Source organism: Staurois parvus, unplaced genomic scaffold, assembly GCF_062004578.1.
Source record: "Staurois parvus isolate SC_StPar_1 unplaced genomic scaffold, SC_StPar_1.0 ptg000592l, whole genome shotgun sequence".
NCBI classification, from domain to species: Eukaryota; Metazoa; Chordata; class Amphibia; order Anura; family Ranidae; genus Staurois; species Staurois parvus.
In genome coordinates, this window is record NW_028318388.1 from 2218802 (window position 1) to 2234696 (window position 15895).

General features: G+C 43.9%; 1 long non-coding RNA gene across 1 annotated transcript; it reads left to right on the forward strand.

Annotated features, from left to right (window-relative positions):
- The first annotated feature begins 6423 nt into the window (after positions 1-6423).
- LOC149449965 (uncharacterized) lies at positions 6424-10259 on the forward strand. The gene is made up of 3 exons (XR_016315339.1): positions 6424-6943; positions 9322-9395; positions 9990-10259. It is a non-coding gene; the product is annotated as an uncharacterized LOC149449965 (long non-coding RNA).
- The last annotated feature ends 5636 nt before the right edge of the window (positions 10260-15895 follow it).

Here is a 15895-nt window from a genome sequence, read left to right on the forward strand (position 1 = left end):
AGGGAAGAGGGTGGGGTGGATGCATCATCTAGGTTACTGAATGAGGTGATAAGTGATTTTCACTTGAAGGATGTTGCGCAGGAGGTGGAGGGTGGGAATGTATCCTTTACGTTCAACTCTGATAAGGGATCAGTAAGGTCTAGAATCGATTTTATTCTCATCTCTGCAATGATGGAGGTGGTGGGATATGAGGTGGATCCTGTGCTGTTTTCAGACCATGTTCTGATATTGGGATCCTTTGATCTGGAAGGTGGGGTGAGCTTTGGCGGAGGTGTATGCAAGCTCAATTGTACCATACTAGAGGAGAAGGATGTGAGTACACGTTTTGAGGCTTTTTTTGAAAGTCTTGTGTTCAGAAAGCAGGATTTTGAGGACGTGTTGGTATGGTGGGATTGGGCCAAAAGACGCATTGGGGCCTTCTTCAGGAGGAAGGGGAAGGAAAAGGCTAGGAGGATAAAAGAGGAGGAGGAGAGGATTCTGGCGAAACTACACTTTCTTTTTCAGTGTAAGAGGATGGGGTTGGAGGTGGAGGAGGATTTGAAGGAGGCACGTGAAGTAAGGAATTGGTTTTTGAAGGAGCAGGGGGAAGGGATTGTGTACAGGGCGAAAGTGGAAGAGATGGAGGAGGGCGAAGGCTGCTCCCGTTTTTTCTTTAAAAAGGCCTTTGGACCAAAAATAGTGTTTGTGTCTGTAATGGATGGGGAGGAGGAAGTGAAGGGCAGGAGGATGGAGGAGGCGGTTAAGAACTTTTACAGTGATCTGTATAGGGGGGAAGGTGGTGTTTCTGGAGTAGAAATGGAGGAATATTGTGAGGTGTTGGAGGGAGGATTGGGCAAGGAAGATGGAGAGATGTTGGTGGACCCGATAGTGGAAAGGGAGGTGGAGGACACTCTAAAAAGGATGCAAAAAAATAAGATGCCAGGAGGAGATGGAATCCCAGTAGAATTTTATCTAAGATTTTTGAAGGTTTATAGTAGACATGTATGTGAGGTATTACAGTACTGTATGGCAAGGAAAAGATTGTCACGGTCCATGAAGGAAGGGGTGATCACGCTATTATTCAAAAAAGGGGATCCCAGAGAGGTTAAAAATTGGCGGCCAATCACTCTCTTGAATTGTGATTACAAACTACTGGCGAAATTGCTGGCTTGCAGGATGAGTGTGGTTATTGACAAGGTGGTGGGGGATGGGCAGGTGTGTGCGGTTCCGGGCAGGAGGATTACCGACAATTTGATATTGTTAAGAGATCTTGTCTATTACGCTCAGTGTAACAATACACCGATGGCTGTTGCAGGGTTCGATCTGGAAAAGGCATACGATTTAGTGTCCCACCAGTTCTTGTTTGTGGTGCTGAAGAAAATGGGGATGCCTAAGGAGTTTGTGGAGATGGTGGAGTGTCTGTATGGGGGAATAAGTAGCAGGATTCTGGTAAATGGTAACTTGACTGACTCTGTGAGGATAGGGTCTGGAGTGAGGCAGGGATGTCCCCTGTCCCCACTATTGTTTATCTGTGTGATGGAACCCTTGCTGTGTCATGTACAGAAGGACAAGGTGTTCAAGGGCCTGTTTGTGCCAGGTTGTGATAAGGAGTATGCCAAAATTCTGTGTTATATGGATGACACAGCGTTTGTATGTAGTGGCAAGAGAGATTTGTTAAGGGCGGAGTTGCTGCTCAGCATTTTTGGGAGCATGTCAGGACTAAGAGTTAATTGGAAGAAAAGCAGAGTGTCTGCACTAAGCGGGTCTTGTGACGTGACAGGTGGGAATGTGGAGGAGGTGGAGCGGATAAAAGTGTTGGGGGTACAATTTTCATGGAATTTGAATTGCCAAAAGAATGCTGAGGAGGGAGTGGAGAGGATTGGAAAGAAATTGGGCTTGTGGAAACTGAGGAATTTATCTTTGACTGGGAAGGTGGTTGTGGTGAAGGCGGTCATTCTCCCTTGTTAGTGTATTTTGGCGTTGTGTTCTCGCCAAATAAGCGCCTGTTGCAGAAGGTGATAAGGATGCTTTTTATGTTCTTCTGGGGAGCAAAGATGGAAAGGGTGGCAAGAGTGACCGTTATGAAATCAGAGGGAGCAGGGGGATATGGATTCCCGAATGTAGAGCTGTTCTTGAAGGTGCAGTGGTGGCTCACGCATTTTAAGGCCTTCGCAGGAGGGGGTAAGGTGGCTGGGTTAATGAGATACCTGGTCGGGTGGCCGGTGGTAAAATGGGGTTGGTGCAATAAGGATCTGAGGAAGCCATTGTCTTTGATATCGCCAGCTTATTATTTGGGGATGAGAGGTTTCTTTGAGCAGTACGGATTAAGTGAGTTGGGACCCAGTGCTACCAAAAAGGAAGTGTTGTGGAAATGGTTGCGAAGAGGTGAATTGGTGATGAACATCAGTGGTTTGACTACAAGGGTGGCGGAAGAATGTTGGAAGAACTTGGCCTTGAAGGGGATAACTAACCGACAAAAGGAGATTGTGTGGATGACACTGCATAATTGTTCGATGACTAGGGTCTTTTTGAAAGCTAGAGACTTGACAAGGAGTGAGGTGTGCCCAAGGGTAGGATGCGGAGGACAAAAAACTGTGAGACACTTATTTTGGGAGTGCCTGTTTGTGAATGGAGGTGTGGAGGCTTTTGGAGGGGTTTGTGGCACGGGTGGTGGGTGTGAGGAGAGTGACTTTTGAGGCTGGGGTGTTGGGGTTGGCGGGTGGTGATGGAAATACAAAAAGGAAGATGCACGTTGTCTCAGCGGTGGTCAAGGAAGTGTTATGGAATACAAGGTGCATGATGTGCAGAAGAAAGGTGGTCTTGACAAAGGAGGAATGCGTGAGCTGGTGTATGGCCAAACGTTCGTTAATGTTGGTGCTTGAGAGGAGGAGGTTGGGTGATGAAGAGGCTGAGAAGGTGTGGAATGTGGGGAGGTGGGGGGGGGGGAGGGTGAGGGTTAGGGGAAGTGTAAATAATGTATATAATGTAATGTTTTAATGTGAACCCCTTTTGACGAGTTTTGCCGAGTATGATGCAAAGAATGCAGATCAGTAAACTTGATGGTTAAGATGCTGGTTTTTATGCGTTCAGTCTGACAGGCAAAGAATAAAAAAAAGAAAAAAAAAAAAGTGAGTGGTTTGGCCTGTTACTAGGCCGTGTGGTTTTTGACTAAGTCCTTGCTTGTAGTGGTTTGGGGGAAGAAGAGATTTTGTGCTGAATTGCCCCAGACACCACTCAGGCTGTGTTTGGAAGTGGGCTGGAAATGTTTGCATATTTTTGGCCTTGTAAAGTGTTTGTGTGTTATTGCACAATGATTGTGTTTTTTCTCTTTGCATTGAAAGCCTCACACATGTCAATCGTTTTGTTTAAAATCTGCTCTTGTTTTAATTTTGTTTGCTTATTTAGACTCAAATGCATTTTTCTGACAAACCTGCTGACAAATGTATGTGTAGGGGATTTGTAGAGGTGGGAGGGTTTTTTTTTTATTTCACATATGTCTTGTTTTCTTGATATTTTGATGTGTAGACTTTTTTGTGAATGGCTCTTTATACTAAGTGATTGTGTAAGTAAATTTTATGTGTACAAAAATGTTGCTTGATTCATCTTCCCCTTTGTTTCCTGCTATAACCTGTACACGCACAGTTCATTAGAAGTATCTTTAGATTGTAAGCTCTTATGAGCAGGAGTGTTTTATTATCGCCACATCAATCCTATTTTTTTGTGACTCACACCAAGATATTGACTGTACCTATTTGTTCCTGCTGACCAAATAAATGAAGATATATTTGATCAATAAATGTTTGACCGATGTTTTTGTGTTTATTTTATGTTCAATATATGAACAACCTTAATAGTTACTTTGTATACTTATATAATCTGCTCAAATGTAGCTTGTAAGAGCGTGAATATGCAAGTGTGTGCAAACTGTTTTTTTCAAAAAAAACCCTCTTGCACCACAGTATTGTTATGTACCAATGAATACGTCATAATCACTGTGCAGCCAGCTACAGGTTTTCTACAATTTGATTTACAGTAATAAAATAGTCCACACTGTGTTGATTTTTGGCCTTTGGCAACAAATATATATATTGGCCAAGGTTAAAGAAAAAATTCAATGAGAAACACATATTCGCGAAAGCTAACATAGTCGTGCATACAAATGCGCGATTGCTGACTAACATTCGCGATTGCTGCCATTAAATGCGCGATCGCGAACAAACGCCAAACAGCTGTCCCCGTGGCGCTCGAGCGGCTGTCCTCCTGGAAGTGCGTCGTCACGTTCGCGCGGACCCGGAAGTGGTTGTGGGGAGTGTAAGTGGGTGAGAGTGGTTGGAGGATTCTGTGTTTCTTTGTATTTTCTTTGCAGATTGATTGGCATTTGGACATGGCAAGACAACCGTTCTCAACTGAGGAGATGATCTTTATTTGTAAAGTAAGTGTGGCCATTGCAAATATGTTCATAACATGTGAGGGACAGGTAATTGCAATTTTTTGGTTGGGGCCTAGCAGAATCTCACTTGGTGCACATGCTACTTATCTGTACATTAGCTCCTGGGTATTGATGGGTCAATGATATTAACCACTTGCCTGCTGGGTACTCCTACCCCCTTCCTGTCCAGGCCAATTTTCATCTTTCTGCACTGTTACCCTTTGAATGACAATTGTGCGGTCATGCCACATTGTACCCATCTTAAATTTATATCAGTTTTTTCAGACAAATAGAGCTTTCTTTGGGTGGTATTGACTTGCTGCTGTGTGTTTTACTTTTTGCTCGATAAACCACAAACTATCACATAATGAAAAAAAAAAAACACTGTTTCTATTATAACATTTGGTAAACCGGTAATTTATCAACACTGATGTGCGTTGATGAGGCAGCACTGCTGGCCACAGGTGGGTGGCACTGATCATCAGTGCCCTGATGATCGGTGCCAATCCCTGCTCTGATAACTGCTGGTTCTTGGCAGTACTTTCCCCACATTCTGACAGCGTGAGGAAAGTGCAGCCAAGACCCGGCAATCACATTTTCCTGTGATCAGCGTGTCATTGGACATGGCTGATCACATGGTAAAAAGCCGCTGTGATTGGCCTTTTACCACATCACATGATCAGCTGTGTCCGTAGGACACAGCAATCACGGAGATCGCTGGGGGCGCGTAGGAGAGCGCGTTCTGCCAGGACGTCATATGACGCCCACCCAGAACTGGCTGGACGCAGTGTAGCGTTATTGGGCTATCTGCGGTCGGCAAATAGGTAACCAGCTAGGCCTTCATGGTTAATCTTTGAATATCTGGACATGCATACTGCGTATAATGCATTACATTCTACAATGTGTTGGTGTACACGGTATTACAGTGTGCAATGCGTTGCTGTATCCTGCATGACAGTGTACAGTGCATTACAGTCTACAACAGGGGTCCTCAAACTTTTCAAACAGGGGGCCAGTTCACTGTCCCTCAGACCGTTGGAGGGCCGGACTATAGTTTAAAAAAAAAAAGGTCATCTCAGGTACAGGTACTGTGCCCCATCATTGGTGTCAGTGGGTGAAATCGTGCCCCATCATTGGTGTCAGTGGGAGGAATAGTGCCCCATCATTGGTGTCAGTGGGAGGAATAGTACCCCATCATTGGTGTCAGTGGGCGAAATAGTGCCCCATCATTGGTGTCAGTGGGAGGAATAGTACCCCATCATTGGTGTCAGTGGGAGGAATAGTGCCTCTTCATTGGTGTCAGTGGGCGAAATAGTGTCCCATCATTGCTGTCAGTGGGAGGAATAGTGCCCCATCATTGGTGTCAGTGGGAGGAATAGTGCCCCATCATTGGTGTCAGTGGGAGGAATAGTGCCCCTTCATTAGTGTCAGTGGGAGGAATAGTACCCCATCATTGGTGTCAGTGGGCGAAATAGTGCCCCATCATTGCTGTCAGTGCGAGGAAAAGTGCCCCATCATTGGTGCCAGTGGGAGGAATAGTGCCCCATCATTGCTGTCAGTGGGAGGAATAGTGCCCCATCATTGGTGTCAGTGGGAGGAATAGTGCCCCATCATTGGTGTCAGTGGGAGGAATAGTGCCCCTTCATTGGTGTCAGTGGGAGGAATAGTACCCCATCATTGGTGTCAGTGGGAGGAATAGTACCCCATCATTGGTGTCAGTGGGAGGAATAATACCCCATCATTATTATCAGTGACACCAATGATGGGGCACTATTCTTCCCACTGACAGCAATGACACTTAACTAGCTGACCCCTGTTCCAGCATGGTGCTGCTGCAGCCAGCATACCTGGTTGCAGCAGTACCATCTGCACGGCACACCTGTCAGCTGTCCTCCTTCCTTCACCTCGGCCTCTCCCTCCCTTGATTTTCACATGGCCGCTCGGCTCCGCCTCCTCGCCAGTGATTGGCCGCCTGTGTGCCTTTCCTGAGCTACAGTACTGGCGCCCAATCACCGATGAGGAACGTGGTCACTGTACTATGGAGACAGGCTATCAATTGTGTCTAGGTAGAAAACAACCTCAGAAATAATGTACGGTTTGAACGTCTATATAATATATAACCATACTAATGCAATGACTTGACCACATTTGTTCCTTTTTTTGCAGGGGATGCCGGCTATCCGCAGCTGACGTGGCTGATGGCTCCAGTCAGGTACCCCCAGAGCCTGGCCCAGAAAAATTATAACAAGGCTCACGTCAAAACAAGAGCCATCATGGAGCAGACCATCGGGGTGCTGAAATCCCGATTCTTGTGTTTGGCCAGGCCTGGGGGTGAGTTATTATACTCTCCTCAGAAGTGTTCCAGGATCATCCTCACCTGTTGCCTCCTACACAACATCTGCCAGGCAAGGAATGATTCCTGGGAGACTTCTGAGGAGAGGGAGCCGGAAGTCCGTCAGCTGCGGGTGTCCCAAAGGTCCAATACGGATGATGGGATGGCCACGCGAACTGACCTGATCACCCGCTACTTCATATGTACGTATTCTACCATAGGTAGAGATTAAATTTGTTGCAGTTGCAATCAATTGGGTCCTTGTTTTGGTCTTGAACAATCATTATCTTAAATTAAGTTATATCTTTTCAATCCATTGAATTGGCTAGTATATCTGAGGTGGGAAAATATTAATCTTAGTAACAGACTACAATATTACCAAGAATAATCCACACAAGGATGGCCAAATACAGGTCTTATTTATTGAATAAGAAAGTATGTTTGACAGAGCATATAGAAATTGGAGAGCAAAGATTAGACCTAATGTAAGTTCGTCCTCCAAGTTGGAGGTTTTCCATTTGATTTTTCGAACAATCAAACTCAGCAGATATCAAAAAGGTAGCTGCTGACTTGTCAAATACAGACACTCAACGCTCCCTCCATCCAGCAGGGTACTCGCCATGACTGGTTTTATCAGCCATCTTCTCGCCCTGGCACCACCATCTTCAATGTGTGCCCCTGTCTGTGACAGATTTTGGCTTCCTAAGCAGGTGCCCACTACACATGCTTGAGTAGTGCTGCAGTTTGGGAATGGTCCTGTAGTCTTCAGGGACCAGACACCTCCAAGAAAACAACAGAGGGGGTAGTAGGGCAATTTACAATTTCAGCAGAAGCGGGAGCAGGTACCTGTCCCATTCAAAGACTCTATACACAAAGGTGACAATCCTTAACCAGGAGCGGGAGACATGCCTTAAAGTTGAAATTCCCCTTTTGGGTGGAGCTCAGCTTGAAGTGTCTTTTCTATCACTGGCTCAAAAATGGTAAGAGGGGCCAAATCTGCCAATGAGATTTATACTACTCGAAAGCCAACACCCATTCAATGCTTGTGAACCAGCCCATATTGTTCTCTGGCCAAGAAGTTAAAATTTTTAAATTAGAAGGGGGCATCACTTTCAAACCCCAGGAAGTCCTTTGCTACCATGAACCCTACAAGAAGTAAGTGATTTGCTCCTCCGGGGGGCCCACTGTATTGGCAGGAATCTTCATGTCCCAGGGCAGCATCACAAGCCACGTGGGTCACACTTTTGGGTGCAGAAAATCAGCCATTTTGCACAGTCACACCACTCGTGTCTGTGCTCCGGCTTTTTTCCCTCCCTAAATCACAGGGGTGACCTATGCAAGAACATCCTTTGCTACAAGAGGTCACTAATGGTAAGTCATCTCACAAACACCCTGCTGAATCAACTGATTTGCTTGTTGCCTTGCAACAGCCGTAAATGGCATGTTTGCAGACTCTCCCTCCCACGGACACAGATGTTAACCACATGCCCTCCTGAGGATTTCACCCCTTCCTGACCAGGCCATTTATAGCATTAAAGCAATGCATTACTTTAACTGACAATTGTGTGGTCATGCAACGCTGGCCCCAAATGAAATGTAAATCCTTTGTATCCCAGAATTTGAGCTTTCATTTGTAGAAATTTTGTGACCTGTGTGTTTTGTAATTACTTGCGCTAGATCACCCAAGCCATTCACTTTTGTGACTCAAGCAATCTTTCTCCCTTTTTGAGATTAAACATGTCCATTTCTGTAGTGCAATATGTATTCTGCTCCATGTCTTTGCTGCCTAAAATCACAATACATGTACATTTTGTTGCTGCTGTGAATGTTCGAGTGTCTACAAATGGCAGACTATATCCTGTTTTAATGGTGTTATTTGTATTAGTAATGGTGGGGAGAAGCAATTTATAGCGGGACTGCGGCAGACATTATTGCCACTGGGGGGAATTAACTTGCTGTCCCTGACATCCCCAGTGACACCAAAACAGTGATCACTGCTGACCAAAAAGCACTGGCACTGTACTAATGGCACTGGGCAGGAAGGGGTTAACATGTGGGGTGAGGCAAGGGTTACCTGTGTGCTGTTTTACTCTGTGCTGTGCCTGTGTGCTTCACTGTAAGGACACTGCTTAGGATGGCTGTGCTGGGCACATCCATCCAAAGCAGTATGCACAAGCTGACAGGGAGGAGAATTGTCTTGTTTACATGCAGTTATCCTCCCCATCAGAGATGCTCGGGAATCAGCGGGCACAGCCGAGTCATCAGTAGCAAGGACCCAGGGATTGACAGCCGAGGAAAAATGGCAACACGGCCAAGGTACGAGCACCCATGACGCCCTGTAGCAGGATACTGGGTAGAGGGTGGGTGCCAAGCATTGGTTGCCATTTTAGCCAGTGTGTAGTCAACATGACAAGTTGTCCTGGCCAATCAAACATTACATGAAGAAATGCTGTGGCTTTGGGCAAGAGAGTGAAGAGGAAGTAGAACAGCTGGCCAGTTGGGCCTATTGTCTATGCCACCTGTAGATTTCTGAAGGAAAAAACCTCTGCTATGTATCTAAATGTGTTTATTTTTCATTCAGCTGATTAACTGCTGTAGGAGAAGGCAGATGGTGACCCTGGGAAGCCTGTTGCAATTCGCTGTCTGACATCACAGGTGGGTTTGGAAAAGTGATCTTAACAATTGTTCCAAACTACAATAATTAACATGTAAGACTAATGCCGGCCATAGACGGGTTGAAAATCAGATAATTTTTAGAACGTTGGTAACGTCGGCCCATCGAACAATCGATTTTTCTTTTTGGGTTTTTTATTTTGAAGATCAGCCAATTTTCAACCCGTCTAAGGACTGCTTTACCTGCTCTGAACAGCCGCTTACCACAGAGCAGCCAAGATCATTCATTTAGCTGCTCCCATGCCAGCATTCCTTGGCCCCTCTCTCCTGTCCATTGCTCCCCGAACAAGCACCTTGTTTTGGTGTGAGCCCAAGAACACTCCTTCATGAGCCACGTAGACCAGAGAGGCAAGCTTTTCAAGCACATCATGAAATCAGGGTGGGGCTCGACTTCAAGTAAGCATTAGTGTGCCTGGGGGAGGGGGGGACCTTGGGCCTTTCCAAACACAGTAGATGCTCCAAGAATGTTTCCTTGAACTCTTGAAATGGTTAAAAAGGAAAGACACTCTAGATAGCCTGCACTGAGAATTGACTGTCATGATGACGTGTCAATGATTATTTGCTCTCATTTTTCAGGAGTGGTACTGCTTGCGGTTGAAGCTGGTAGAAATCCACCTTCACGTCCTCCACTCACCTTCACTTGTGGCCAGTGGATATTTTGTGGCCGCGGGCAAGAATTGGCATCGAGGACCTGCATAAAGACCCTAGCATGCCAGAGGTGGTTTGGAAGCAGCACAGCAATTTGACCATCCCTTTCCTCTATGTTGGTTTTAGGGGTGCAGAATTGCTTCTCGTTCGTGAACGGACTGTCGCTGGATATCAGAGTCCCCATATTTTTAAGATATGTTTTAGCCATGTTGGCTTATTTTTATGTTGAGTCAATTAAAGACTATTTTTTGTTACCTTAAAAAAGTGTCAGATCCTCTTGATTGTATTCCCGAGACTTAAGATGGTCAGATAATATGCAATCTGAGGAAAAGTCAGTGCAATGTCCTCCACAAGTAGCTAAAGTCTGTCATAGGAGGACCTACCAGAACAATGAATTCATTTGGAGTGGGCCAGGCCCATACAGTACATCATGGAGGCGTGCTATGAAGGAACATTCACGTTTGGATACTTGAGCTCATGTGGTTTGTTTCCAAATATTTCTGCCCATTGCAGCGTATTGACTATTGCAGCTTAATAAAGATCAGGCATACAGAAAAGTGTACCTTGTCCATAGAATAGCCACTGGGAGGTCCTATCTGGGCACACAGATCTGGCCTATTCATAATTGTGGAAAATGCCAATTCGGTCTGCTTTATAATATGAAGGGGTTAGTTCATGCTTGCTTCAGGGGAAACATTACAACAAATTTTGTTATTTTTCATAGGAAAACGTGGCCGATCCCTAGATGCATTGAGGTACATAGCAGAGGTTCAAGATACTCCATAGAAGAACTTATTGTTCTTCCTAACTATACAGGGGGCACAGACACAAGCATACACCCAGGGCCACTGTTAGATATCACGGGGCCCCATACAGCATACCTGACAGGCCCCCACCACCAGAGAAAATATCCAAATTATATATATGGTAAAAATACACATTTTCTTCATGGACACAATCACAAACAAATTCCTGTTCAATCCAAATGATAAACCTGTACTGAGTTAATAAATCAAACGTTGTGTAATTGAGGGCTCATTCACATGGGTGCTGTGGCCTGTAGAGTGTGAATCAGTGTTTGGTTTTTGTGGCTGTCGCCATTAGCATGCAACCTATGTTACACTATGTGAATACTGCAGATCCTAATTTGACAAGAATTTGACCTTCACACTTGTCAGATTAAAACCTGTGTTCATACAGCTGCTGTGTCCCCATAGTGTAACAGGTGGCTCTAGCCACATAAACAACCCCCTCATTCATGCTGTACAGGCCAGAGGACCTGTGTGAATGTGGCATTTTGTGTTTGTTATATTTATTTTTTCCTAAAGCCCATTGAATTCAATGGGCTGCTTAACATATGGAAACATGCCAAAATACTGCAGGCATGTTATTTTCCAAGTGTGTTGCACCTAACCGCACAGTAGTGTGGTGCCATGCGTTTTGGTGGCTGTGAATGGGGCTGTTTTTAATAGATGTGTGTAGGTGCAATAACGTTTTCATCATGGTACCTGCGCACATCTACAGAGGGCATTGCATTTCTTTGCTGTGCTGGAAAATGTTTGTTCTTGCATGTGTTTCTGCACCACTAATGGTGTGAACAAGTCCTAAGGGCTGGTTCACACTATAGAAACAGTCTAGATGTGTTCCTGATGGGTTTTTTTCATGCCCATTTGGCATGCATGTTTAGTGTGTTCCAGTACATTTTGGATACGTTTTGGACATGTTTACATTGCATTTTTGTATCCCTTACATTTATTTTTTTCTATTTTCTTTGTATTCAATGTAGTTAGGGACATGTGCGTTTTAGTACATTCAAGGACGTTTCAATGTGTTCCGGTACAGTTCTGTGCAGAAATAATGCAGCGTGGTCAACTTTGTTTACAGCACCTGCAATGCACTGTAAATGCAAGCGCTGATGTGAACTATGACATTGACAACCACATAACCTTTCTGTGCGTTTGTGATGCCGAAAAAGCAACTGAAACACATGTAGTGTGAACTGGCCCTAAAGGTTATTAGAGGTCAGGGAACGGGACTGACCAGGAATTGTGAATTCATTCAGACTAGTGGTGAAATACAATCAGCAATTGTATAATAATGTGAGATCTGAGCTGTAGCTGATAGAAAATGAGACACATTCACTTGATCAGTAAATAGATAGTTAAAGAGTGGGGCGGTGATCCATAGATTTGCATATGGGACAGGTGATGATGGGGTGGGGGAGGGGGTCAAGTTGTATAAGGAGACAGATTTAAAAGAGAAAAAAGTTACAATGAAATATACACGGCATGAAACTTGCACATTTCCTAATTGGCAGAAGAACAGTACATAGGTAACATTCATCCACTTTCTAGTCATTAGGCAAAATCATAATTGATTAATCAATATTCCTGGCACTGACACAACCCAGAAAATTGATCTCCATTTTTTGGGATGTAGCCATGACTGGGATTAAAACCCATGACCCAAGTGCTGGAAGTTCTGAGCTCTAACCACTAAACCACTGTGGGAGACACAGTTTAAGCTATAATGTAGAATAGTTACATTGTTTAAAAATGATAGAGTGAGCGCTGGTCAAATTATATAGACTACTAAAATGGTATTACACAAGATAAATATAACCACGAACAGTAGTGCATGAACTCGTGAAAGGTCATCCACCCTTGTGACTAGAGATGAGCGAATCGAACATGACGAAGTGGAATTCGTTTCGAATATTAGGAAAAATTCGATTCGCGCCGAATCCGAAAATTAGCAAACTTCGGATGCACGAATCGAATTTTCCCCGATCGGCCGATTTTCATCCCTTCTACAGCCGGCAAAAAGTATCCCTGCAGAGAGCTCCGCTATTTCTGACAGTTCTCTGACAGTTCCTTCACATTTACAGCGGTTGAAACATTGTATCTATTTGTTTCCATTTAGGATACAGATGTTTTTATTCGGAAACAAATAGATACAATGTTTCAACCGCTGTAAATGTGAAGGAACTGTCAGAGAACTGTCAGAAATAGCGGAGCTCTCTGCAGATACACTTTTTGCTGGACTGGAATTCTTCTTATTTTCATCCTACTTCTTCTTCTTCTTCATCCTAATCCTCTTCTTCTTCTTCTTCTTCTTCTTCATCCTCATCCTCTTCTTCTTCTTCATCCTCATCCTCTTCCTCTTCTTCTTCTTCTTCTTCTTCATCCTCATCCTCTTCTTCATCCTCATTATCTTCTTCTTCATCCTCTTCCTCTTCTTCATCCTCATCCTCTTCTTCATCATCCTCATCCTCTTCTTCTTCATCATCCTCATCCTCCTCTTCTTCTTCTTCTTCTTCATCATCATCCTCATCCTCTTCTTCTTCTTCTTCTTCCTCACCATCATCCTCTTCTTCTTCTTCATCCTCATCCTCTTCCTCATCCTCTTCTTCTTCTTCTTCTTCTTCATCCTCATCCTCTTCTTCTTATTATTATTCCTCATCCTCTTCTTCTCCTTCTTCTTCTTCGTCCTCATCCTCTTCTTCTTCTTCTTCTTCTTCTTCTTCTTCATCCTCATCTTCTTCTTCTTCATCATCCTCATCCTCTTCTTCTTCTTCTTCTTCTTCTTCCTCATCCTCTTCTTCTTCTTCTTCTTTTCTTCTTCTTCTTCATCCTCATCCTCTTCTTCTTCTTCTTCTTCTTCTTCATCCTCATCTTCTTCTTCATCCTCATCCTCTTCTTATTCTTATTCTTCTTCATCCTCATCCTCTTCTTCTTCTTCTTCTTCTTCATCATCCTCATCCTCTTCTTCTTTTTCTTCCTCATCCTCTTCTTCTTCTTCTTCTTCATCCTCATCCTCTTCTTCTTCATCCTCATCCTCTTCTTCTTCATCATCCTCATCCTCTTCTTCTTCTTCATCATCCTCATCCTCCTCTTCTTCTTCTTCTTCTTCTTCATCATCCTCATCTTCTTCTTCTTCTTCTTCTTCATCATCCTCATCCTCACCATCATCCTCTTCTTCTTCTTCTTCTTCATCCTCATTCTCTTCTTCATCCTCTTCTTCTTCTTCTTCTTCTTCTTCTTCATCCTCATCCTCTTCTTCTTCTTCTTCTTCTTCTTCTTCTTCCTCATCCTCATCCTCTTCTTCTTCTTCTTCTTCTTCTTCTTCATCCTCATCCTCTTCTTCTTCTTCTTCCTCATCCTCTTCTTCTTCTTCATCCTCATCCTCTTCTTCTTCATCATCATCATCCTCATCCTCACCATCATCCTCTTCTTCTTCTTCATCCTCATCCTCTTCTTCTTCATCCTCATCCTCATCCTCTTCTTCTTCTTCTTCATCCTCATCCTCTTCTTCTTCTTCATCCTCATCCTCTTCTTCTTCTTCTTCTTCTTCATCCTCATCCTCTTCTTCTTCATCCTCATCCTCTTCTTCTTCATCCTCATCCTCTTCTTCTTCCTCATCCTCTTCTTCTTCATCATCCTCATCCTCTTCTTCTTCTTCTTCTTCTTCTTCCTCATCCTCATCCTCTTCTTCTTCTTCTTCATCATCATCCTCTTCTTCTTCTTCTTCTTCTTCTTCTTCATCCTCATCCTCTTCTTCTTCTTCTTCCTCATCCTCTTCTTCTTCTTCTTCATCCTCATCCTCTTCTTCTTCTTCTTCATCCTCATCCTCTTCTTCTTCTTCTTCTTCTTCTTCTTCTTCTTCATCCTCATCCTCTTCTTCTTCTTCTTCATCCTCATCCTCTTCTTCTTCATCATCATCCTCATCCTCACCATCATCCTCTTCTTCTTCTTCTTCATCATCCTCATCCTCTTCTTCATCCTCATCCTCTTCTTCATCCTCATCCTCTTCTTCTTCTTCTTCTTCATCCTCATCCTCTTCTTCTTCATCCTCATCCTCTTCTTCTTCTTCTTCATCCTCATCCTCTTCTTCTTCTTCTTCATCCTCATCCTCATCCTCTTCTTCTTCTTCTTCTTCTTCATCCTCATCCTCTTCTTCTTCTTCTTCATCCTCATCCTCTTCTTCTTCTTCATCCTCATCCTCTTCTTCTTCATCCTCATCCTCTTCTTCTTCTTCTTCATCCTCATCCTCTTCTTCTTCTTCTTTTTCTTCTTCTTCCTCATCCTCCTCTTCTTCTTCTTCTTCTTCATCATCATCCTCATCCTCTTCTTCTTCTTCTTCCTCACCATCATCCTCTTCTTCATCCTCATCCTCTTCTTCTTCTTCTTCTTCTTCTTCCTCATCCTCATCATCTTCTTCTTCTTCTTCCTCATCCTCCTCTTCTTCTTCTTCTTCTTCATCCTCATCCTCTTCTTCTTCTTCTTCTTCTTCTTCCTCTTCCTCATCCTCTTCTTTTTCATCTTCTTCTTCCTCTTCTTCTTCTTCATCCTCTTCTTCATCCTCTTCCTCTTCTTCTTTTCCTTCTTTTTGTCTTCCTCTTGCAGGTCACTGCTCATGCGCAGATTTTTTATCGGCAAAAAATTGTCCGATTTGCCCACTATTGCCGCGAAAATTGGCCGATCGGCAAAATCGGCCGATTTTTTTTCCAACTTTACAGAAAAAAAAAACTGCCAAAATACCGAAAAACGGCCGACCAAATAGCCCACTAACGATCCGAAAATCGGCCGATTTTATTTTCGGCCGAAAAATCGGCCGATTTTCGACCCATCTATGGCCTGCATTAGGGCCACAGAGACTTTAGGGCCACAGAATCGTTACTCAGGGACACAGAATCGTTACTCAGGGACACAGAATTGTTACTCAGGGACACAGAATCGTTACTCAGGGACACAGAATCGTTACTCAGGGACACAGAATCGTTACTTAGGGCCACAGCTATCAAAGAATCGAAAATTTAAAGTGACATACACCCT